The 26,366-nt window shown below is 44.8% G+C and overlaps 1 protein-coding gene across 6 annotated transcripts in view; it reads left to right on the forward strand.

Annotated features, from left to right (window-relative positions):
- USP15 (ubiquitin specific peptidase 15) overlaps positions 1-26,366 on the forward strand; it is a 2,212,142-nt gene that overhangs the window by 372,766 nt on the left and 1,813,010 nt on the right. Inside the window, exon 1 of one of the 6 annotated variants that reach the window (XM_044088288.1) lies at positions 15,446-15,515. The exons of the other annotated variants lie outside the window; for them this stretch is intronic. The gene's annotated coding sequence lies outside the window, so the exon portion shown is untranslated. Of the gene's footprint in view, positions 1-15,445; positions 15,516-26,366 lie in introns of those variants that run through there. 6 annotated transcript variants of the gene reach the window in all.

Raw genomic sequence — 26,366 nt, forward strand, 5'->3', positions numbered from 1 at the left:
TAGATGAAGGTATTGTTTATTTTAGTGCATGCTTTTATAAGCAATGTTTTTTAGCCTACCCTTTTGGGGGCACCTGACATCTGGGGCAAGAAAAACTGAAGAAAATGGCGTCGGCTGCATCTTTTATACCCCTGGCGCACTGACGTTAGGGAAGGGCGACAGCAACCGACGCCAGACCAGGACTTTGGAATTCGGGCTGACTGCGGGTAGCCTGCCAGCAGGATAACCTAAGTGTAATGACTGCAACAGTGAATACACTCTAACATCTACATTTATGGTAGGTACACAACTGTACTTTGCTACTTCGATGCCAGCCATGTCCTCGAGTTTGTTGGATCCCTTTTCAGATCCGAGCTCTCGGGGCTGAAAGCCGTGCATCGGATCTGAGGAGTTAAGTGTGTCTTTGGCTCTGTTGCGGTCGGAGCACACTTCCCTTTCGGGTCCAATTGCTTCGGCTCCGACGCCGATCCCTGCGTCGGATCCGAGGGTGTTGCTCATGGAACCGAGAGAGAGAGCGGCTCACCTTCGGCGTTCAACTTGGTGGAGAGGGTCCTCTCGAGAGGTTCGAGACCCCCTGCTCATGCTACAGATCCAGCCAATGCTTCCTCACAGATGGGCTTGTCTTCCATCATCTGGCCCCAGGGATGGCCTGCGTCAAAGTCCCACCCAGTTCCACTGGAGGAACATGACCCTGTTGATGAGCCCTCCTCGGACAGTCCCACCGAGGAGGTCCCTCACAAACGCAAGTGTAAGGGGAGGCACTTGGACTCCCCCGAGTCCCTCATGGATGACACCGATTTAGAGGAAGGGGAAGCTACCCCTAGGTCACCCCCAAAGATGTCTCCTTTGGAGACATTATGGAAATGCTGTGCCTAAAAGGGGCGTGGTCAGCCCAAAAGCCTTCCTCTGATGAGTCTGTGTTTCTGGAGGCGTTTGACGCAAGCCCGTCTACCTCTTGGGTGTCCCCTCCGGCCGACCCCCTGGTAGACCTCATTACTACCAGGGCGTGGAAGGAGCCGGAAACTGTAGACCCAATCCCCAGGAGACCAGATAAGATCCTTAAGCCTCCCTGTGGATAGGACAGCGTGGAGTTAAGGTTCCCTGGTAGATGCCATGGTGGTGGCGACTGCCACCAAGAAGGAACTGGCACAGGATAGTTCCTCGGTCCATCCTCCTGATAAGGAGTCTCGGACAATGGATCGTATCGGAAAGTGGATGTTTGCTTCGGCTACCTTATCCATAAGGGCGCTGAATTACTTGGCCCATGTGATTAGGCTTCAGCGGGATCTGGTGAAGGAATACGCTGTCTTCCCCCTGAGTCCATATCGGCCGAGGACAAAACGCACCTTCTCGACTCACATGGCCACTCTAAAATCGGTATCGAACACGTCTATGCGGCTAGCATCACGCCTGGCTCTGACTTTGCGATTTTGTGGAACTCTTCAAGGTGTCCTTTGCAAACGCTCCCTTCGGTTCTACCCTGTTTGGCAAGACCGTCCTCGATACATTGGTCCAGAATGAGAAAGACTGGAAGATGCTGTCTGCTGTCGGAATCCGCTTCTCGACTCCTCAAACGTCCTTTTCCAGGAACCAGCAAGGACAAAAGAAGATGTGGTTCCGGAAGTCTTAGCAGTCCTGTTAAGCTCCGGACCCTTCGTCCTTCAGAGGCAGAGGGGGACAAGGTGGACGCTGGCCCAGAGGCAGAGGGGGGCTGAAGAATTTTGGGTCGCGGGAACCCTTTTCTGATCGACCCACACAACAGCCCTGAGGGGTTGCCCGACTGCTCCTCTCTGGAGGCAGTCGGGGGGGCGTTTTTTGAAGCACCTGGCACAATGGGAGTCCATCACATCAGATCACTGGTTGCTTCGAAGAATATAAAGAAGCTACTCTATCCCCTTCATAAATCTTCCTCCTCAATCGAGGCGCCTCCCCGATGTTCCACCCAGTCAGAGGGAGGCTGCAGCTTTAGAAATAAAGAAGCTGCTAGAAAAAAGAGCCATCCAGCACGTCCCCTCAGACCAGTCCGGGTTAGGCAACTACTCCAGGTTCTTTTTGCTGCCAAAAAAGATGGGAGACTTGAGACCAATTCTCAACCTTTCTACAATGAACCTCTTCGTTGCCAAGGAGAAATTCCAGATGGTCACTCTTCAATCCATTCTCCCCCTGTTGCAGGAGAACGACTGGATGTGCTCCATAGACCACAAGGATGCGTACTACCACATTCTCATGGACAGGCAGTCCAGGAGGTTTCTCCGCTTTCGGTTGCGGGCCAGTTATTACCAGTTCAGGGTCCTGCCATTCAGCTGCACCACAGCCCCCAGGGTGTTCACCAAGGTCATAGCAGTTGTAGCAGCCCACCTGAGACTTCAGGGAATACAGGATTTTCCTTACCTGGACGACTGGCTCCTTGCCGCCTCCACCAGGCATCTACTCTGCTCAGCCAGGGATTGCTTCCTGCTTTTAGCCTCCAAGTTGGGGATCACTATAAATCACAAGAAATCATCCCTTCAACCGGTCCAAGTCCTGGACTTCATAGGGGCCAGAATAGATGCGCTTCAGACCATGGCCTTCTTGACGTCGGACAGACTTCGCAGCTTTAACCCTTCACATTCTAGCACTCCTTCAATCTCCAACACCATCAGCGGAGTTAATCCTGAGAGCCTTAGGGTCCATGGCAGCAGCAGTCAACCTTTCGCCCTTAGCTCACTTGCACATGAGGGTTCTCCAGTGGACCTTGCAGGTCTGGTGGTCCATCTTTCAACACCCTTTGGACTCTCCAGTCCCCCTCAGCAGAGTTTGCAGAAATTCCCTCATATGGTGGCTCCAATCTCAAGAGCTTCGGGAAGGACAACCGTTCATAATGCCACAACCCCAAGCCACGGTAACCACGGATGCTTCTCGCCTTGGGTGGGGGTGGGGGGGCATTGCATGGACAGAACTGTCCAAGGTACGTGGACTCAGAGACCATTTTGCATATCAGTGTTCTGGAGAGGAGAGCGGTGCTTCTAGCTTTGCAAGCTCTTCATACCTTTCTCCCTCCAGGGACTATTGCAATTCAGACAGACAACATGTCAGTGGTCTGGTACATCAACAAACAGGGGGGACCGGGTCTTACCCTCTTTGCCGAGAGGCCATGAGAGTTTGGGATTGGGCGATATCCACCAACCATTTTCTGTTAGCAATGCACATTCTGGGTCGGTCCAACATCCTAGCGGACAAGCTGAGTCGAACTATCCTCTCGTCTTATGAGTGGTCTCTGAACCCCTTAGTAGCGAAACAGATCTTCCGCAAGTGGGGTCAGCCTTGCTGCGATTTCTTCGCATCGCCTTCAAATGCGAAGTGCAGCGAGTATTTCGCTCCAACCCCCCCCCCCCGGGGGGGGACCCCCAGAGATGCGCTCTAGTCCATGCTTGGCCATCCGGTCTTCTTTATGCTTATCCTCCTCTTCCGTTAATGACAACATTTTTACAGAAAGCTCGTCGGTTGAGGAACAAGATTATCCTCGTAGCCCCATTCTGGCCTCGTCAAACCTGGTTTCCATACCTACGGTCTCATCTTGTAGCTCCTCTTTGGATCTTAGATCCCATCCCGGATCTGATTTCTCATCCTTCGGGATTGGAAACTCCGAATCAGGATGACCTCAAGCTCTCAGCTTGGTTGATCCAGTTCCATTAGTTGCCAGGACTCCCGGTATCTCGTTTGCAGTTAGATCCATCCTGGTAGTGGCGTATAAGCCTTCTACCAGGAAGGTTTACAACAGCAAATGGAAACTTGTTTTCCATTTGTGCCTCGCATAGGAATTTAGATCCTTTCACTGTCCCCATTCCAGCATTGCTTGATTTCCTATCGCATATTTTTCAGCAAGGGGCCAGCTCTTCTACTGTAAAGGTTCAAATGGTTGCCATTTCCCATTTTCACATTGGAGACAATCTTAGTCCTTTAGCTTCCACTAAGATTTGTAAGACCTTCTTAAAAGGCACCTTCCTTTTGAGACCTCCTACTAGGAACGCTGTTCTCCCATGGGACCTAACCTTGATCCTTCAGGCCCTAACTGGACCACCCTTAGAGCCCGCTGCTTCTGTTGATTTAAAATTCTTATCTTGGAAAACTGCTTTCCTAATAGCTATTTACCTCAGCTAGAAGGGTGCCAGAGCTACAGGCCCTTTGTACTAACCCCCCATATCTTGTTTTCCATAAGGACAGAGTCTCTCTCAGGATTAAACCTTCCTTCTTACCTAAAGTGGCTTCTGAGGCGAATATCAATCAGTCCATTAATCTACCTGTTTTCTTCCCTAACTGCCAGAATAAAGGGGAATACAAACTTCATTTGTTAGATGTTCATAGTCAATTGTGTTTTTACCGGCACAGAACAGCTGCCTTTCGCAAGTCAGAGCAGCTCTTTGTTTCATTTGTGAAGCCCTTCTTGGGTAAGCCAGTGTCGAAGGGGACTTTAGCCAGATGGATTTCTCAATGCATTTTGCTCACATACAAGATATCTGGTCGGCCAGAGCCCTTATGGGTTCATGCTCATTCTGCCCATTCTATGGCTACTTCTGCTGCGTTCTGGTCAAGAGTACCCTTGGATGACATTTGTTCTGCGGCTACTTGGGCTTCCTCTCATACCTTTATCTCTCATTATAAATTGGATTTAATATCCAGAGGAAGGGCAGCTTTTGGCTCTGCAGTGCTCCGGAATGTCCTTCCTTAAGGACCTCCCAAGTGTTTGGCAGCTGGGGACTCTGTCCCACAGGTTGCTGATCAAATGAAGTTAACTACTTCAGATAAAGAACTTATGTACACACCATAACGTTCCATCTGAGTAGGTAACTTCATTTGTCAGCAACCAACCCCCCTCCTTCCCCTTAACCTGGTCCTTTGATTATCTGAATCCTACAATGATTCAGCCTGTTGGTATTCGCTAGGTTAGGATGTTTTTTAGGTTGTTGTTTTGTCTTGGTGAAATTGTATAATGGGCAAACGCGATCTGAGGGCTGGAAGGGGGAGGAGCTCGGATCTTTAGCTTGGAAAGCTGCCGGCTCGGATCCAGGTCGATCCGATACCCACAGGTTGCTGACAAATGAAGTTACCTACTCAGATGGAACGTTATGGTGAGTACATAACTTCTTTTTTCATTAAGGGTTTGATTTTCTTTTTTCTTTTTTGTTTTTTGAAGTGAGGGTATCAATGGATGTTCTTCGTGTTTCACTGTTGCAGCCATCACATTTGGGTTATCTGCCTGCAGGTAGCACTCAGCCGGCATGAATACCAGAGTCTTGGATTCCTGCATCGGATGCTGTCTCTTCTTCCATGACGTCAGGTCATCAGGGGGTATATAACATGTAGCTGACGCCATTAAATCAGTCTTTCTTTCCGCATAGTGCCCGAAACAGAAGCAGTTTGCAAGTGCTGGTCGCCGACTCCTGAAATTTTCGTTTTCCAGTTTCAGAACCGAAGTCTTTAAAAAAGTTAAGTACTCCGTTGGGGATCCTTTTTCTTGCTGTTAACAGATGTCAGTAAAAGTTAACAATTGTCTTACCTGTGGAAAGCAAATACCTCATAAAGATTTTCATTTGTACTGCATTCCTTGCTTAGGCCCAGACCACGACGTCCCTTGCTGTCGGTTTTGTGCCTTGTTCAATCCCCCAACTATTCGTCATCGGGCTATAATTGCAGCAAATTATTTTGGTACTCTGTATAACTATCCAGAAATGGCTTCAGTAAGCCATCCGACTACCGATATTTCGAAAAAAAGTAAGGATAAAAACAGAGAGAGACCGCATAGGTCCAAAACTGCCGTCAACGCTTGCATTAAGCTAGTCGCCAGTCAGTTGGTACTCAATGAGGCGCTTTTGCAGCCCAATACCCGCTACCTCAGATTCACAGGCCTCTACTGAGACCTATTTGGAGTCCAGTATGCCACGAGATACTTCTTCGACTATGGAACCTGCGGATGTCTCTACCCTGGATGGGTCCGGAGCCGCTGTGCAGGCATCGGCTTGTGAGGGTTTATTCAGGCCTGCAGACTTACATTTTAAACCAACGCCATCTTCTTCATCCAGGCCTAAAACTCGACCCACGCCTAGAAAACTGATGTCCAAACTGCATGCTCAGGCCCATATGCCTAAAAACCAAATGTTTAAAATGGCTGAAGATCTTATCACCTTAATTAGGGGATGCCAGCCTTCCCCCTCTAAGAGACCTAGAACTGATTTTCTTTCTGATTCTTGTGATCAGGAATCTGATATTTCTGTTTCTTCTGATTACCAGGATTTGCCCTTATCTAACCTATGAGGATTCTGATGTAGAGGATTCCATTCCCTCTGCTTCCCCTCCAGAAGATTTTTCTTTTGGTGAAACCGTGCACACACTTAGGGAGCATTTCCGCTGGGAAAGCTAGGATTATTCTGACTCCAAAAAGAGGATTAGGGAATTCTTACTCCTCCCTCAACACAGGCCTTTAGCTATCCCTCCTGTTCTGGACATTGTAGATGATGCTTTCTTGGAATATAGCCTTTTCCCCAGATACTTTACCTCCAGCTCCCAGAAAACCTGACCGGTATTACAGAGTACCTGACTCTCACAAGTTCCTCTTCAAGAATCCTACTGCGGATCCAGAGACCATTTCCCAAGGATCTAAGGGCATTAAGGCTACTGCTGCCAAAAACCCTACCCCTTCTGATAGAGATTCTAGAGCCTTGGACAGAAGGGGTAAGAAGGTATATACTTCTGATATTTTGGCCATTAGGGCTTTAAATTGCCAGTTGCATTATGTTAAAGTACCAGCAGCATATTATGGGACTACTTAAACAGAAAATGATGTTGATTCCTGACTGTGCTGAAAACAAAGAATTACAGGATTTAATGCATTTTGTAGAACAAGTTGGTAAACATACTTTGCAATGTGGTTTTGATTCTTTAGAAGCATCTTGCAGGGCTGCTGTCACTGGGTCTGTACTTAGAAAGCATGCTTGGCTTAAGGAGTAAAACTTGCCTGTTAAAGGTAAATTACTGGATGCTCCCTTAAACCAAGACCACCTGTTTGGCAACAAAGCAGAAGTCCTCAAAAAGATGGAGGAAAAAGCTAAATCTATGCTAACTGCTAAAGATTTCCTGCAAGTACAGCCTCCTAGATTTAGTAGGCATTAGCCTTTAAAGAATTGTTCCTTTCCAACCTCTTCCAGGCCTTCTCACTCCAAACCCAGGAACAGCAGACCACCTAGGTTACAGTCTCAGGCTACCCACAGGCCTAAGCAGTGTGGGGCTCCCACTTCCAAAGCAGGGAGTAGTAAAACACCCCCTATGGAAAAATGGTACAATAATTTAACCTTAACCCATCCAAGCCCTGCTCAACTGCCTGCTCCCTTTAAAGGAAAGCTCGCCCTGCATGTAAAAAACTGGGAAATCATTACCCAGGACAAATGGGTTTTGAATATAGTTTCCCAAGGATACAGATTCCACTTCCACACCTTACCCAACCCCAAAAGGTTGGCCAGACCTACCCCCAAATCAGTGGGCAAAGGCTCTACAGCAGGTTCTCTCTCTCTTCTAAGTATCAGGGCTATTCAACCTGTCCCAGCAGAAGAAAGGGGACAAGGTTTTTATTCAAGACTTTTCCTGGGGCCCAGAAAAGACAGCTCCTGGCGTTCTATCCTGGACCTCTCTATTCTAAACACCTTTTTGGTAATCCCAAAATTCAAAATGCTAACACTTCAACAGCTGCTTCCTGTGCTAGGCAAAGATGCCTGGTTGGCAACCTTAGACTTAAAGAAAGCTTACCTGCACATTCCAGTAAGTTAATCTTGCAGGAAATACCTATGCTTCAGGGCAGGCTCCATGCACTATCAGTTCTCTGCACTTCCCTTTGGCTTATCTACTGTGCCCAGGGTATTCACAAAGTGTCTAGCTCCAGCCATTGCATTTTGCAGTTAGAGAAATATTTAATTATACCCATACTTGGATGATTGTCTGATTCAGGCAGAAAGCCAGGACTTGCTATTAAAACATCTGGCATTCATAAAGACGCTTCTAACCTCACTGGGGGTACACCATAAACGAAAAGAAATCTCATCTAGTACCCTGCCAACATATTGTATTCCTGGGAGCAAGCTTGAACACAAATTCCCAGATGGCTTTCCTCACTTCAGAGAAACAAGTTTATTTGACAACCTACTTCAAACTACTGGCCACAAAGACACAGCTATCTGCAAGGAAAATTCTGCAAGCCCTGGGGTTCATGGCCTCTTGGATTGTACTAATTCCATATGCAAGACTGCATATGAGAAAACTACAATGGTATCTAAAATGCCTATGGTGTCAACATTCTCAGGACCTGGAATCAATGATTCCTATCATTCCTTGTATAAAGACAGAGTTCATTTGGTGGGCAGAGGCCTACTACCACAACAAGGGGCTCCCTTTCACTGTACCCCCTGCCGCCCAAACCCTAACAACAGATGCATCAGACTATGCATGGGGGGCTCACTTGGCAGGGCAGTGCATTCAGGGCAAATGGAGGCCAAGACAGATGCACCTGCGTATCATCCAAAAAGAAATGTTAGCTGTGCAGAATTCCCTGACAGCCTTCAAAGATCACATTCTTCCAAAACAATTATTGGTAAAGACAGACAACACCACAGTTATGTGGTACATAAGCAAGGGGGAACCCACTTCTACACTCTGCAGACTAGCCATGGCTGTGTGGAACACAGCCTTGAGCTACCAAGTGCACTTAAAGGCTCAATTCCTGACAGGCAAGCTAAATTCTCTGGCAGATGACCTATGCAGAAATCTCATGGACCCACACGAATGGAAACTGGAACCAAAAATATTCAACCTCTTGGGGAACAAATGGGGGACTCCAGAGATGGACCTGTTTGCCTCCTCTCAGAACTACCAATTGGACAAATTCTGCACAAGGACTTCCCACAGTCAAGCTTGGAAAGTGGATGCCCTGTCCTTTACCTGGGAAAACCTCTCTGTTTATGCCTTTCCCCCTCTGCCTCTCCTCTCAAAGGTTCTGCTAAAGATCAAACAGGACAAGCCAAGGACAATACTGATTGCACCAGACTGGCCACGCCAGCACTGGTACCCCCTCTTACGCAGTATGACACTGCTGGAACCATGGCACCTGCCTCAGACCCCTTCCTTGCTGTCCCAGGAGGTGGGCCCGATTCTGCATCGTCAGCTTCAAACCCTGAATTTGGCAGCCTGGCTAATTCCTTGAGCTCTCCAATAGCATCCCTCAGTAAGCAGGTGCTAGATTTCATTCTGGAGGCAAGGAGGCCTAGTACTAGAAAATCCTGTGCTGAAAAGTGGAAAATATACTGTTCCTGTAGCCAGACTCAGGGGATGGGCACAACGGTGCCCAGCTTACCTCATATTCTTCAGTACTCAACAGAAATGCTCCACAAGGGCCTATCCTTCTCGTCAATTAAAATGTATGCCTCCGCCATTTCAGCACATTATAATACTGAACCACCCCTCTTCCCTCACCCCCTGCTAAAGCAATTCCTCAGAGAGGCCAGAAATTTAAGACCCCCCGCCCCCAGGAGAGCCCCTACTCCAGCCTGAGACCTTAACTTTGTATTGGAAAGCTTACTCTCCCTCCTTTTGAGCCAGCTGCAACTGCAGAGTTGAAATTCCTTTCTTGGAAAACGGCCTTCCTTCTAGCCAAGACTTCAGCAAGAAGAGTGTCTGAGTTGCAGGCCTTCATGGCAGTGGAGCCCTTCATTATCTTCCATGCAGACAGGGTTTCCCTCAGGACTAATCTTTCCTTTATGGACAAGGTGGTGTCTAGTGTGGCCCTAAATCAGTCCATTCATTTGCCTACCTTTTTCCCGAATCCACAAAACAAAGGAGAATGAATACTGCACTCTTTGGACTTGCACAGACAACTTGGATTTTATTTGGACAGGACTAAGCCTCTCAGAAAATCTGAATAGCTGCTAGTTGGCTTTGCTGCAGGGGCAGAGGGGAAGGCCATTTCAAAGCAAACAATTTCTAAATGGATAGCCCATTCCATTCATTTCTGCTATAAGCACCATTGAAAACCTACCCCACAGGGGATAAGATCACATTCCACCAGGGCTGCATCTACCTCTACAGTCTTTCTCAGAGGAGTCCCTACCAGGGACAGCCTAGAAGCTATTACCTGGAGCTCTGTTCATACCTTCACCAAGCATTACCACATGCCTATTTTTCCCAAATCCAGAGCTGGTTTTGCCACTGCAGTCTTGCAGGGCGTAATAGGTGGCCCTAATGCTCCCTAGCTTCCTCCTCCCTTTCTTAGCTTTGGGAATCAACCCAGATGTGATGACTGCAACAGTGAAACACGAAGAACATAGTACAGTTGTGTACACTTACCATAAATGTTGATGTTCGAGTGTATTCACTGTTGCAGTCCTGGTTACCCTCCCTCCAGCCCCCTGACTTCTCTTGGCTCTACCTTTCCTTCTTTTTTGGTGTATTTTAGCTTTCTGGTGTATTTGCTTTTTGATGGAGATGTACCATAACATATAATTGATTCACATTGTGGGGGCACCTGGCATCTGGGGCAAGAAAAACTGATGTAATGGTGTCGGCTGCATGTTTTATACCCCTGACGACCTGACATCATGGAAGAAGAGACCGCATCCAACGTAGGAATCCAAGACTCTGGTATTCAGGCCCGCTGAGGGCTACCTGCAGGCAGATAACCCAAATGTGATGACTGCAATAGTGAATACACTCTAACATCTACATTTATGGTAAGTGTACACAACTGTACTTTTTGTCATTGATGCTTTTACACTTCAGTGTTTTTACCTGTAATGGAAGAATTATACTACCACAGTGGTCCTTTTATATGAACGTTTTTAAATTGCAGTGAGTACCTCACATACAGCCTTACATTTTGTGAGGTAGATAGTAATCTTATTTCACATTCGGTGCTTTGTCTACAACTTCTTTTAACAGTGCTCCCTTTTTTTGCTGTCCTTTACTGTAGAGCAGAATTCTCTCCTTGTGATTTATAGGGACTGCCACTGTAAGGTCTTTTATTTAATTCACACTGTGAATTTTACTTTTACTTTCTTGGTTTTGTTTATGCCCATATTTTAGAACCTTTTTTAAGCGAGTCCATTGAAGAGGAGTTTTTCTTGTAAGCAAACTTGATGTGTATTGGCAAAGGCTCTTGCCACTCCCATAGTGCCTTTTTTAGGCAAGGCTCAAAAGTCAAACCCACCCCCATAGACAGCACAAGGAACAAGAAACTAAGGGTAATGCTGCTAAACGCCAGAAGTCTTAACCTCAAGATGCACGCACTCGAAGCTCTCCTCAGTATGGAGAACATCGATATCTGTGCAGTGACAGAAACCTGGTTCAAGGCTCCAGAGAGCACCCCAGCACTACCAGGCTATACCTCATATCATGCTTTTCGGTCCCAAAACCTGGACCGAACCACAAAAGGAGGGGGAGTTTCCATATTTATCAAGGATATCCACACCTCCAGGTTAGTGGCATTGCACGAAGTATCGGAGACCATTCATGTGCAACTAACCATGGGCAAGACTGCTTTTCAGTTTATAGCATCCTACAGACCACCCTCTCAAAGTCAGGAATCCCACTCGGCTTTCCTGAAAACATTGAAGATGAAGATCTCTCCGAACACCATTATATTGGGCGACTTCAACTACCCAAACATTGACTGGGAGCACTACTCAAGCCCCAGCACCTTAGCCCAAAGGTTCCTGGAAATTATAAACTCAAATGCTATGGAACAACTAGTCACCACTCCCACAAGAGGGGACAACATACTAGACCTGATCATTACCAACATGGGGACTCTATGCTCCACACCAGAAGTATATCCCTCATTGGTAAGATCAGACCATAAACTAATTTCACTGGATGTCCACATCCCGACCCCACCCCCAGCCCAGAAAACCGCAGTGAAAAACTTCTCAAAAGCGAACTTCTCACTTATCAAAACAGAAGTGGAATCCTTCAAGGCCCCAGGGCCAGTGGAAACTACGGCCCAAACTGCAGAATCCTATATAAATGCATTCTACGGACATCTCCAGGAATGCATGGATCATGCTATCCCAAACAAAGCCAAGACCCAATCATCCAAAGGCAGGCGTCCAGTCTGGTGGACCCCTGCCATAAATAAACTGTACAACAGAAGGAGGAAGATACTACATGATAGAGCAAAATCCCTAATAGGGAAGGCATCTCTGATCAGTACTAGCAAAAAATTACGATCCCTCATAAAATCCTCCAAGGCCAGCTTTGAGAGAAAAATTGCACAGGACACCAAAGACAATCATAAGGCTTTTTTCAGTTATGTTAGAAACCTGGGATGCAACTCCCAGACTTGTTCTGAGTTGATTCTAAGCGACAAAAATACACTGAACCCACAGACATCGCCAATATCCTGGCAGACAGGTTCAGTGCAAACTTCTCCACCCCCCAAAAGAGCAAGTATCTATCCCGGCAAAGGGCTGCCTCCCAAACATCTCTGATGCTCAGGTGAAGGCTGCCCTCTCCAAAGCAAAAAAAACACTGCTTCCATGGGACCAGATGGCGTCCCAGGTTGCGTCCTACATGAACTCCAAGAGGAACTAATCCGTCAAATAAAACAGCTATACAATCTCAGCCTCACTACAGGATATGTGCCCACAGAATGGCATACAGCAACAGTGGTCCCACTCCACAAAGGTGGAGCCTCTACGGACCCTGGAAACTATCGCCCCATAAGCCTGACTAGCTTAGTCTGCAAGACTATGGAGAGGATCATCATGGAGCTCATAAGCAAAGACATTGGGGACCTACAGACACTAGATCCTACCCAGTTCGGCTTTGTCAAGGGCAGATCCTGCCTTTTGAACCTGGTTGACTTCTTCAAAACAGTCACCAAAGCCATAGATGAAGGGAAGGTAGTCCACACAGCCTATCTGGACCTTGCAAAGGCATTTGACACAATACCCCACTCGGGCATCATAGATAAGCTATCCAGCTTAAATATAAACCCCTATGTCACAAGATGGGTCGCAAACTGACTCAAAGACAGAACCCACAGAGTGAGAGTTGCTGGAGCCATGTCAGACTCGAAACCGGTCACAAGTGGCGTCCCACAGGGTTCTGTCCTGGGACCACTCTTGTTCGGTATATACTTTTCCGAGGTACAGGCAAACGTGGGAGGACTATGGCTCACCAAGTTCGCAGACGACTGCAAACTGGGTGCCATAATCAACTCTCCAGCTGACACAAACATCCTTCAAAAAGGTCTCGCAGAGACAGATAACTGGTGCCAGCGCCATGGTTTAAAGCTAAATGCCAAAAAATGTATAGTCATAACCTTTGGCAAAAACAATGTGCCCACAAATTACCACATAGGCGGAAACCCATTAAGTACAGAGAAAGTTATTAGGGACCTGGGGACCCAAGTTGATAGCAATCTCTCCTTTGAAAACCACATTGCCAAAGTGGTTAGAAAGACCTTCTACATAGCCCACCTCATCATGAAGGGTTTCACATCTAGATCAAGAGAGGTAATCGTGCCCCTTTATTCATCCCTCATCAGGCCCATCATAAAATACAATGCCCCTTTTGGGATGTACCTTACCCGACACCTGCAGCAATTAGAAAGACCCCAAAAGTATATCTCACCAAGAGGATCAAGGGTCTCAAACAGATGCCATATGCTGCTCTGTTAAAAAAAACTCCAGCTCTACTCAGTTGCATACCGCCTACTTCGAGGCGATCTATGCCTGACATACAAAGCTATGTCAAATCCAGAATTAATGGACATGCTCCACCTCAGTAAATCTAAATCCCTTAGAGCCACACGCTCGAGGGACTTGAACCTCAGCACAGAAATAAATAGAACTTTCTGGAGGGACAGGTTCATAACCCAGAGGCTCCCTTCGCTCTGGAATAGAATTCCAGTTCATGTGAGGCAGAGCACCTCACTGAATCTCTTCTAGAAGAATCTCGATAGGTGGATGGGGGATCATAGGTTTGTCCCAGGGATTACTCCCGTGTCACTATTGGACAGAGGCACAGTAAACTAAACCTTAAAAAGGGCACAGTATACTCAAATCAAGGGGTGGCGTAAGCCATACAGAATCGGGCTAGGCTTATAATTGCCCCAGGGCAGATAGCCTAGTATGAACCTATGATGTGAATTGTCTGTTGTTCCTCTCTATTATTGATGTCCCCTCCCCCCAGTGTCCTTACTTGACAATGTCATTCCCCTTGTGGTGAGGATAGAATGTAGGTAATGATGCCATTATCCAAGTAGGGGATCAGGGGTTTTCTCTTTACTGCACTACATTCCCCTTGTACTTGCCCTCCCAAGATAGTCAAGGGGAGATCTGCAGTGACTATTTGTGAAGAATGTCACCCATTTCCATGACTGGCATAACTTTGAGGCTCTGCCCCCTTGCTGCAGAGGCCTTCATCTCTGCCAAGGATTCTGGAATGAAATGTGCACTTTGGGCTTACATGCACGACCATCCCTCCTCATAGAGACATGCAAGCATACGGTCCTCATTTTCCTCTCCTTGTCTTTCTCCACCAGTTCTTCTACTGCTTGCATCACTACTTGGATTTTATTGCTGGTACTTCGAACATGCCCCTATTCATAACCTCTTAGATAAGAAAATAAAGTTGTTATTGCAAATAGCATGGCATTTGTACCATTCACAGTATTTTTTTTCTAATATGTATAAAGGCAGCATATTTGACTGTAACAAGTATTTTGTACAGCCATCGAAGATGTGTTGTTAAACATACTGTCATTTGTATTTATCTGCGGTGTATTTTAAGCCATCTGGTATGTAATTACTTAGTTTGTTTTCTAATTATTCTAGCAGCTGTGCTGTGTCTTTATAGATAAAAAATGTACCACTTTTTTTCTTAGCGTTAATCATTGCTTTCTCTCTTATGTTGTTATTATCTTCATCAAGTGGATCACCTAAGATTCCTCTCTGTTTAGCAAGTTTCCATTATAGGATTAACATTAAGACAGACTTTTTTTTTTCTTTTTTTGTTTTTTTAACCCTCCTTTCTTTGCTTCATGGATTCATTCATGAAACTAGCTCATGAACATTTTGAGGCAACAAATTTGGAAGTGGGCTGGCCTGGAGTACATCAGCTTCCAGAATCAGTTTGTTTACGCAGGGGTCACTTGTTTCTGTTAAGGGTGTTAATTTTAACAAATGAAATGTCCGCTGCTGAGTGCACATAATTTTTAATACGGGGGTGGGGGATGCATTCTGAAGCATGTGAATGAACCAAGTCACATTTCTTATGATTCAGAAGTACAGAAGAAATAAGCAGAGGACTTATGTGAATGTGCTTAATCTAGACAGCTTGTATGACTAGCTTACTTTGACCTTCCAAAGAAACCCTCCTCTTTGACCATTTGTCACTTATATCATATGACTGAAGGTTACTATTTACAGAACAGTGTACATGGCTGAAATGTTGCAGATCCACTTCAGAAATCCTAAAGCAGCATATATGAACTGAAGGTGATCTTCCTTGTTTAATGTATAGCTGTACCTTATTTCTTTTTCTCTAACTTGCTTGTTTTACTAAGACTGTTTAGTAATGTTGCTGGTATGTGCTGGATTGAAGGGTAAGCATAGTAGCTTGGCTTTCCGTAGCTGAAGAGTTGCATTTCGGTTATGTAAGTACAGCAGGATATTCTGCCTTCTACTCCCTCTGTCAGTGTTTACTTTATCCCTTTAGTGATACAAAAAAAAATAAAGTGGCTAGGTTTACTACTCTTTATGTAACTGTTTTTACTGGTCTTGTACATCAAATAAAATTATATAATTAAAAATGTGAAAAGTCTAGTTAAGATAAAATAAGAAAAAAAGCCAACTCCTTAGGGCCTTCCGAAAAAAAAACTGTAACCTGCCTTTGCTGGAATGGCACAGAAGCCGAGATTTCTTATGTATAAGTAATACTCTTAAGTTGCTTGAACAGTTTAAAAATGCTTGTGAATGTTCTTAGGTGTTTATATTTCATTTGTCAAGTCTGTTTGTGTACTTGTACTGTGTAATGTACATACCTGGGTCTTTCATACTACAGGTAGGAGAAGGAGTCTTGGATATGTTGTGTTCCAGCTTGTTTTATTTGTATATTTAACTGTGTAAGTAGGCTGGTCCATTGACCCTTTTTCAGGCACAATCCATGCTAAACGTTCACATATGTATACATAAGTAGACCAAGCATGTTTATATAGTTGTGGCACAGAATATGCGTATGTACAAGTTTGTAAGCTTCTTAAAAGATATTTTAAATGGAAGTATCATAGACTTCTAGTCATCAATAGCATATTCTGTCAGCCACTGCAAGAAGCAAGCCCCCACAGCCCCACAACTTAAAATATGTTAATTCCAGGATCGCACAGAAAAGGAGAAACACACACACATTTTATATATATATATATATATATATATATGTATAATTGTGTGTGTGTGTATATATATTTATTTAACATTTGTTTACTGTTAAAGTCCAACTGGGAACGAGCCAATTTTCTGTAGAGGCCTGGGGAGAAACACTTCAGACGCATGTCTTTGTAACATGGGAGGAAACCCACACGAATGCAGGGAGGACATGCAGACTCTGCACAGAAGGAACCCCAAGCCGAGAATCAGTCTGGGGAACCGCTTGACGTGAGTTGACCACGCTAACTGCTACGCCACTGAGCTGTCCAAACGCGCACACACACACATTTTATATATATATATATATATATATATATCTTTTTATATATATGTGTGTGTGTGTGTATATCCATCTATGCATGTGTATGGATGTGTGTGTATATATCCATCTACGCATGTGTATGGATCAAGATATGTGCATGTGCTCATACTGTTCTTGCATTCACATATATACTTGCTTCTCATTTAGCCAGTCAAACACACATGCACACATTGTCAATAAAACATCGCACATTCAAATGCACACAATTCTGTAGACGGTCTCTCATAAACATGCACGTGTGTGTGTAGTTATGAATTATATATATATATATATATATATATATATATATATATATATATATATATATATATAATGTATAAAATGCATGGTATCATTTTTTTGTTTCAGTGGCCTGTACCTCTGTAAACCAGTAAAGTATGTGTGTGCACACAGCACGTGAGTAAGCACAGATAGGAATGAGCTGGTACAGAAATCTCCAGAAATGTATAGTTCACTGATTGTATCTGCTTGTCAGGCTGAGTACACAGTGTTATGCTTAGGGACATTTACATTGGCATTCTTTATGCAATAAGCTTTGTGAAAAAATGCGATGCATATTGTTTCTTACATTATTAGAGGGATGATTCCATGTCAGATGTGCATGATTGGAGAAAGCCCTTACACAGTGTTCGACAGTTGTTGTTTGTGTGTGCAGAACAACCCTGTTGGCTTGGGATTTAAGGTATTTTGAGCTAACTGGGAGTGGTTGGTGTTCAGTGATCTAGTTAAAAAAGGTTGTGTTCAAGATTGCTGAATACCTTGAGCTGCACAGAGGTAGGTGGAGAAGCCAGCTTGCATTCACTAGAGATATTTTGTGAGACAAGATAGAGCATTAAAATGGCAAATAGACCGGTGATCAAGACTGAATGCAAGTCAAAGGCAAATTTAGGAAAGTAGTACTCTGTGGAATGAGAATGTTCTTAACTTTAGAGAAGTTTTCTTGTATGAGAAGTGCGGTCATTTCTTGGCAGTGTCAGTTATATAGTTGGAGTAAGCTATAAGTAAAGAATAGTCCAGTAATTTTCCAGATTGCTGTGAATTACTTGTTTTAGCTGTGTACCCAGCATATCTTTAAGCAGTATATAACATTTATGTGTTGGCAAACCTGCATTTTCCACATGAAAAATTATATATTGCTGTTACATAGTCACATTATTTAAAACCGGCATTTCTTATGATATTGTGTAATGGAACTTGCTTTGCTCCATCTTTTTTCGCTGACTGCAGAGTACTGAGATCTCTTAGTTGATGCACTGAGTTGAGTACATGATACTTGCAAGAGAGGTTCTCACTGGTATAACGCATATGCTTCCAGCTGCTTACAAGCAGACGCTAGTTATCCACTAATGCTTCACGAGATACAAAAGCAATTTTTAGAAGTTAGATATACACGAGGAATGGGTGCAATTGTGCTATATCAGGGTGTTAGTTTAGTGTCTTTGCTTACAGAGAAAAGTGGTAATTTTTTTTTTATAAATTTGAACTTGTAGAGACTTCTAGCTTATGTCAAGATTTTGAGTCTGACTTAATGCTGTGGGTAATGTTTAATGCAGTATGAGCACATGCTGGTGAACAAGTCATTCATGTTTTTCTTTTTGTTAATGTTTGTGTATTAGGTTTTTTTGTATAATTTACTGTAAGGTTGTTTCCCAGTGTTTGGAAAGTCACAAAAGGTATGATTTTTTTTTTCTTGCACTTTGTTTTTTGGAGCTGCACCTTTGTATTAGCTAGAGAAAGTCATTCCGAATTTGATATTAAAATGAGTTGCTTGGAAGCCCAATTATCTATATGATGCCATCTTTATAAATTGTACCTTTCAAAGTATTTGTATCAAACCAGTTGTTAAAAGTATTTATGAATATTGAAAAAAGCAGTCCTAGTACGGAGCCCTTTTGGCGCACATCTTTGGAATGATTCTTTGCTTGGAGCTGGCAAATTATTATTTTTTATATCGATTTGTTTTCCCTCCTGGCTTCAGTCTAGTACTGGGCAGTCCATTGTGTACTTTACTCACTCATGTTTCAGTACTTGACATTGTAAGTTGCCACCATCAGCCTGCTGGGGTAATTTAAGAAGTATGGTAGAACAAACACCTGATATCCCTCATGGTGCAGTGCTGCTCTGAAAGGTCCAGCACTCACTCCCCATGATGAGAGCAGGTCACTGGCTGTTAAACCCCACTTACCATTGCAGACCTGTTACACCGCATACTAGTCAAACCCCCTATTGCTGGCTGAATACTTGGGAGTAAAGTGTAATTATTGTTTTCCTTCATAGGTAGGTACTAGGCTGTCGGCCCAAGGGCCTAAGTAAGTCTAGCCAACAAGGATGTTCTTTGTGTTTCACTGTTGCAGTCATTACATTTGGGTAATCTGCTGGCAGGTTGCCCTCAGTCGGCTTGATTAACAAAGTCTTGGGTCCTGCGTCGGTTGCTGCCCCTTCTTCCATGACGTCAGGTTATCAGGGGTATAAAACATGCAGCCGATGCCATTACATCAGTCTTTCTTACCGTGCAGTGCCCGAAGCAGAAGCAGTTTGCAAGTGCCGGTCGGCCGACTCCTGAAATTTTCATTTTCGAGTTAAAGAACCAAATTCTTCAACTTAAAGCTAAGTACCCCATTGGGGAAACGTTTTCTTGCTCCTTACCGATGTCAGTGAAAGTTAATAATTGCATTACTTGTGGAAAGCAAGTACCTCATAAATATTTTAATTCGTACTGTATTCCTTGCCTAGGCCCTGACCACGACGTACCTTGCTGTCGATTTTGTGCTTTATTTAATCAGCGCACTATCTGTCGTCTGTATATTTTCGCCTCTAAATATTTTGGTTCTCGGTTTAATTATCCAGAAATGAATGTCGTCAGTTAGCCATCCGACTACCGGGGTTCCGAAAAAAAATGCAAAGATAAAGACAGAAACAGGCCGCTGACGTAAAAAACTGCAGACGACGCTTCTCCTAAGTCAGTCGCCAGTTTGCCTGTACTCAGAGAGGTGCTTTCGCAGCCCCTGATACCCGCTACTTCTGATTCGCGGGTCTCTACTGAGACCCATTTGGAGTTCGGTATGTTGCGAGATACTTCAACTATGGAACCCGCGGCTTTCTCTACTTTGGATGGGTCCGGAGCCGCTGTGCAGGCACCAGATTCTGTGGGTGTATTCAGGCCCACAGACTTGCATATTAAAACGACACCTTCATTACTAAGGCCTAAATCTCAATCCATGTCTAAAAAAAAACGATACCCAGGCCCCTCCCTATGCCTAAAAAACAAATGATAAAAATGGCTGAAGATCTAATAACTCTAATCAGGGTAGTCAACCCCCCCCCCCCCAAGAAGCCTAGGGCTGAGCTTGATTATGAATATTCTGATCAGGATTCTGTTTCTTCTGACTCTACTGATGGACCTGGATTTGTCCATACCTACTTATGAGGATTCTGATGCAGAGGATTCCATTCCCTCTGCCTCCCCTCCTGAGGATTTTTCTTTTGGGGAAACTTTACATACTTTAAGGGAGCATTTTCACTGGGAAAGCCAGGAATTTTCTGATTCAAAAAAGAGGCTTAGGGATTTCCTTCTCTACCTCAGCATAGGCCTTTGGCTATACCCCCTGTACTAGACATTGTTGTTGATGTTTTCTCGGAATCCAGTATCGCCCCTGATTCCCTGCCTCCTGCTCCTAGTAAACCTGACAGATACTACAAGGTTCCCGAGTCCCACAAGTTCCTTTTCAGAAATCCTGTTGCAGATCCAGAGACCATTACTCAGGGGCCCAAGAGCATTAAGGCTTCTACTGCTAAAAATCCTACCCCTTCTGATAGAGACTCCAGGGCGCTGGATAGATGGGGTAAAAAGGTTTATACTTCTGCAACCTTGGCAGTCGGCGCTTTAAACTGCCAATTTAATATGTTAAAATATCAGCAACATGTTATTGGACTGCTTAAACAGAATATGATGTTGATTCCTGACTGCTGAAAATACAGATTTACAGGATTTAATGCACTCTGCTGAACAAGTTGGAAAACATACTTTGCAATGTGGTTTTGATTCTTTAGTGGCCTCTTGCAGGGCTGCTGTTACTGGGTCTGTGCATAGAAGGCATGCTTGGCTTAAGGAGCAATCTCTGCCTGATCATGTTAAAGCAAAATTGTTGAATGCTCCTTTAAATCAGGACCGCCTGTTTGGCAACAAGGCTGAAGAAGTTCTTAAAAAGATGGAAGGTAAAGCTAAATCTATGCAAACTGTTAAAGATTATTTACAAGTGCGACCTCCTAGATTTAGTAGGCACTGGCCTACTAAGAATTAGTCCTTTCCAGTCCCTTCCAGGTCCTCTCAAGCCAAACCCAGACACATCAAAAACCCCAGGTTTCAGTCCCAGTGGACTCTCAGAAACAAGCAGTGGGGGGCCTCCACTGACAAATCTGGGAATAACAAGACACCCCCTATGGTAAACAGACTCAATGACTTCCTTTTAAAATTCCCAAGCACTTATCTTTTGACCGCCCCTTTGGGGGGAAAGGTTGCTCTTCATGCAAAGAACTGGGAACTCATAACCCAGGACAAATGGGTTTTAAATATAGTATCCGAGGGATACAGATTTCATTTCCACACTTTGCCAACACCAAATGGGTGGCCAGACCTGCCCCCAAATCAGTGGGCAGAGACTCAAAAACAAGTACTTTTCCTCTTAAGCATGGAGGCTGTTCAACTGGTACCAGAAGAGGAAAAGGGACAAGGTTTCTACTCCAGACTTTTTCTGGTATCCAGAAAAGACAAATCATGGCGTCCAATCCTGGACCTGTCTACTCTAAACACCTTTCTGGAGATTCCAAAATTCAAGGTGCTGACTCTTCATCAATTACTTCCTATGCTAGGCAAAGACACCTGGTTGGCAACACTAGATTTAAAAGAAGCATGCCTGCACATCCCAATCAGGGAATCTTGCAGAAGATATCTAAGTTTCAAAGCAGGCTGCACACATTATCAGTTCTCTGCACTGCCCTTTGGCTTGTTTACTGCGCCCAGGGTATTCACAAAGTGCCTGGCTCCAGTTATTGCATTTTGCAGGCAAAGTAGTATTCAAATATACCCATATCTGGACGATTGTCTAATTCAGGCAGAAAGCCAGGGCATACTTCATCTGGCGTTTGTAAAAAGGGTTCTGACTTGTTTGGAGTACACCATAAACGAAAAGAAATCACAACTGGTACCCTGTCAACAAATTACATTCCTGGGAGCAAGCTTGAATACAACTTCCCAGATGGCTTACCTTACGCCAGAAAAGCAAATTCATTTGGTAACCTATTTCAAACAAGTGGCCACAAAAACCCTGCTATCTGCAAGACAAATTCTGCAAGCCTTGCGGTTCATGGCCTCATGCATTCTTCTAATTCCATATGCAAGACTGCATATGAGGAAACTACAGTGGTATCTAAAAAGCCTATGGAGTCAACATTCTCACAGCCTGGAAACAATGATTCCTATCATACCTTCCCTATGCCTAGAGTTCCACTGGTGGGCAGAGGCCTGCCACCAAAACAAGAGACTACCGTTCACACTACTCCCTGCCGCCTAAACTCTAACAACAGATACATCAGACTATGCATGGGTGGCTCACCTGGCAGAGAAGTGCATTCAGGGCAAATGGAACCCAAGTCAAATGCACCTACATAGCAATCAAAAAGAAATGTTAGCTTTTCAGAATGCTCTGACAGCCTTCAAGGACTACATTCTTCCAGGACAACTAATGGTAAAGACAGACAACACCACGGTTATGTGGTACATAAATAAGCAGGGGGGTACACATTCCTACCCCCTCTGCAGACTAGCCATGGCATTGTGGAACACAGCCTTGAGCTACCAAGTGCACCTACAAGCTCAATTCCTGCTAGGAAAATTAAATACACTGGCAGACGGACTAAGCAGAAACCTCATGGACCCACATGAGTGGAAACTGGAACCAAGGATTTTCAACATGTTGACAAGCGAATGGGGGAGCCCAGACATAGATCTATTTGCCTCCCCCCAGAACTACCAGTTGGACAGGTTTTGCACAAGGACTCTCCACAAACAAGCCTGGAAAGTGGATGCTTTGTCCTTCAGCTGGAAAAACCAAACCAAGGATGATCTTGATTGCTCCAGACTGGCTGCGCCACCACTGGTACCTCCTCCTGCGCAGTGTGTCGCAGTTATCTCCATGGCACCTGCCTCAGACCCCTTCCCTGCTGTCCCAGCAGGAGAACCAATTTCTGCACCCCCTGCTTCCAACATTGAACCTTGCAGCCTGGCTAATCACTTAAATTCACCTTTCTCATCCCTCAGCAAACCTGTGATGGATGTCATCTTAGAGGCAAGGAGACCTAGTACTAGAAAATCTTATGCTGACAAATGGAAAAGATTCTGTGCCTGGAACCAGTCTCAAGGGATGAGCACAGCAGCTCCTAATTTACCTCAGATTTTGCAATACTTAACTGAGATGCCTGTCTTTTTCCTCCATTAAAATCCACGCCTCAGCCATTTCAGCTCATTATAACACAGAACCTCCCCTCTTCTCTCATCCTCTGCTCAAGCAGTACCTCAGAGGGGCCAAAAACTTGAGACCACCCAGGAGAGCTCCAACCCCTGCCTGGGATCTTAACTTGTATTGGAGAAACTCCTCTATCTCCTTTTGAGCCAGCTGCTACTGCAGACTTCATAGGTTCATAGGTAGATACTAGGCTATTGGCCCTAAGGCCTATATAAGCCTAGCCAGATGTACCCTGGCTTTCGCCACCCAAGAAAATTATTTTCCTGTGCCATTGTCGAGCAGAGCCACAGAAGTGATCCCTGGGGTGAATTTCCTATCTCTCATCCAATCATCAAGATTTTTCTTGAGTGCTAATGAGGAGCTTTGTTTGATATAGATAGGTAGTTTGTTCCAGAGTATGGGAAGTCTCTGAGACAGGAATCTATCCCTCCAGCATGTTCTGTTTATTGTGGTGATGAGGTTTAGGTCCCTAGAGTGTGTAGCTCGTAGGGATTGCGATTTCTTTAAGTGAAGCATGTCTAAAAGCTCTAGGTTTGACATAGCTTTGTGTGTTAGGCAGAGATCGCCTCTGAGTAGGCGATGTGCAACGGAGTAAAGCTGCAGTTTTTTGAGACGGTCTGCATAGGGCATCTCTTTGAGGCCGGTAATCCTCTTATGTGAGGTATTTCTGTGGCCTTTCCAGTTGTTGTAGATGTCTTGTGAGGTACATACCAAAAGGGGCATTGTACTCTATAATGGGTCTAATGAGTGACAAGTAGAGGGGAACAATGACCTCTTTTTTTTTTCCTGGATGAGAAACCTTTTGTGATTAGGTGTGCCACATAGAAGGATTTCCTGACTACTGTGGCGATGTGATTATCAAAGGAGAGACTACTGTCCACCTGTGTCCCAAGGTCTCTTATCAGACTTTCGGTGTTAAGTAGACTACCAGCTATGTTGTAGTTCATGGGTACTGAGTTTTTACCAAAAGGGATGACAATGCACTTTTTGGCATTGAGCTTGAGGCCATGGCTTTGACACCAGGCATCTGTCTCAGCGAGGCCCTTTTGTAGGATGTCCACATCTTTTGGAGTTTTGATTATGGCTCCTAGTTTGCAGTCATCTGCGAACTTCGTTAGCCCAAGACCTTCTGTGTTGGCCTGTACTTCAGAAAAGTAGATACCAAACAGGAGAGGACCCAGAACTGAACCCTGTGGTACTCCACTTGTCACTGGTCTGAAGTTGGATTTGGAGTCTGCTACTTTCACAGTGTGGGTTCTGTCAGTGAGCCAGTTGGCAACCCATCTTGTGACATAGGGATTTATACCTAGTTTAGTGAGTTTATCTATAATTCCAGAGTAGGGGATGGTGTCGAAAGCCTTGGCGAGATCTAGATAGACTGTGTGAACCACCTTACCCTCATCTGCGGCTTTGGTGACTGCTTCAAAGAAGTCTATCAGGTTTAGGAGACATGATCTGCCTTTTACAAACCCGAACTGGGTGGGGTCCTGAGTTTGGAGATTACCAATGTCATTATTTATAAGTTCCATGATGATACGCTCCATAGCCTTGCAGACCAGGCTCGTTAGGCTAATGGGGCGGTAGTTTCCGGGGTCTGTGGTGGTTCCCCCTTTGTGGAGTGGGATAACTGTTGCTGTTCGCCATTCAGTGGGCACATAGCCTGAGGTGAAGCTATGATTGAACATGGTACTTAGGTGGGGTGCCAGTTCGTTCTGTAGTTCATGTAGAACACAGCCTGGGATGTCGTCAGGTCCCATGGATGCTGTGTTCTTGGCTTTGGATAGTGTGTTTTTTACCTGTGCAGCCGTGAGTACAGGAACTTTGCATTCTTCTGGTATAGAGATGGGCCCTTTAGGGGATGACAGAGGGGTAAAGTTAGCACAAAACCCATCTGCCAGGATGTTGGCAATATCAGTTGGTTCTGTATATTTAGTGCCATTGTGCTATAACTCAGAGCAGATCTGAGTGTTGCCATTGAGATTCTTGACATAGCTATAGAATGCTTTGTGGTTGTCTTTAGAGTCAGTGGTGGTTTTGTTTTCATAACTAGCTTTGGAGGATTTTATGAGGGATCTCAGCTTCTTACTGAGGCTGACCAGGGAGTTTCTCCAATCATGGGATTTTACTCTTTTTTTGCAACAGTTTCTTTCTTCTGTTGTAGAGTTTGTTTATGGCAGGGGACCACCAGATTGGCTTCCTTTTTTTTGGAGGATAGCATCTTGGTTCTGTTAGGGATTGCACGGTCCATGCACTCGTGTAAGTGCTTATAAAGTGCATTTGTGTTGGGTGTCGTGAAGTTTGCCACTTCTGTCTTAAGAAGCGTGAAGTTGGCTTTGGAGAAATTTTTTTACTGTGGTTTCCCTAATGGGGGGTGGGGGAGGGATGTGGATGTCTAGGGTGATTAGCTTGTGGTCGGATCTGACCAACGAAGAATTGACCTCTGGTGTGGAGCACCGGTTGCCCATGTTGGTAATAACCAGGTCTAGGATATTGCTGCCCCTGGTGGGGGTGTGGATAAGTTGATCCATGGCATTGGAATTTATGAATTCCAGAAAACGTTGAGCACAAGAGTTGGTACATGAGTAGTTTTCCCAGTTAATGGTAGGGTAGTTGAAATCGCCCATTATTAGGGTGTTAGGTTGTACTCTAATACTTTCCAGTGTATCAAGAAATGAGGAGTGGGAATCCTGGGGCATGGTGGGGGATCTGTAGCAAGCTACAGTTTGGATTGCAGTCTTGCCCAGAGTTAGTTGCACTTGGATAATTTGAGATGCATTATGCTGAGCAACTAGCCTGGAGGTGTGGATATCCTTAATGAATATGGACACGCCTCCACCTTTAGTGTTTCGGTCCAGGTTAGTTGGCCGAAAGGTGTGGTATGAATTATAGCCTGGTAATGCAGGGGTACTCTCTGGAGCCTTGAACCAGGTCTCTGTCACTGCACAGATGTCTATGTTCTCCATTTAAGGAGTTCCTCGAGAGAGTGCATTTTGAGGTTTAGACTTCTAGCTTTGAGTAGCAATAACCTCAGATTCTTCTTGCCTGTACCTGTTAGGGTGGTGAACTTACAATTTCTTTCTT

This window comes from Protopterus annectens, chromosome 11.part0 (genome assembly GCF_019279795.1).
Source record: "Protopterus annectens isolate FY-2018-M chromosome 11.part0, PAN1.0, whole genome shotgun sequence".
Classification (NCBI taxonomy): Eukaryota; Metazoa; Chordata; order Ceratodontiformes; family Protopteridae; genus Protopterus; species Protopterus annectens.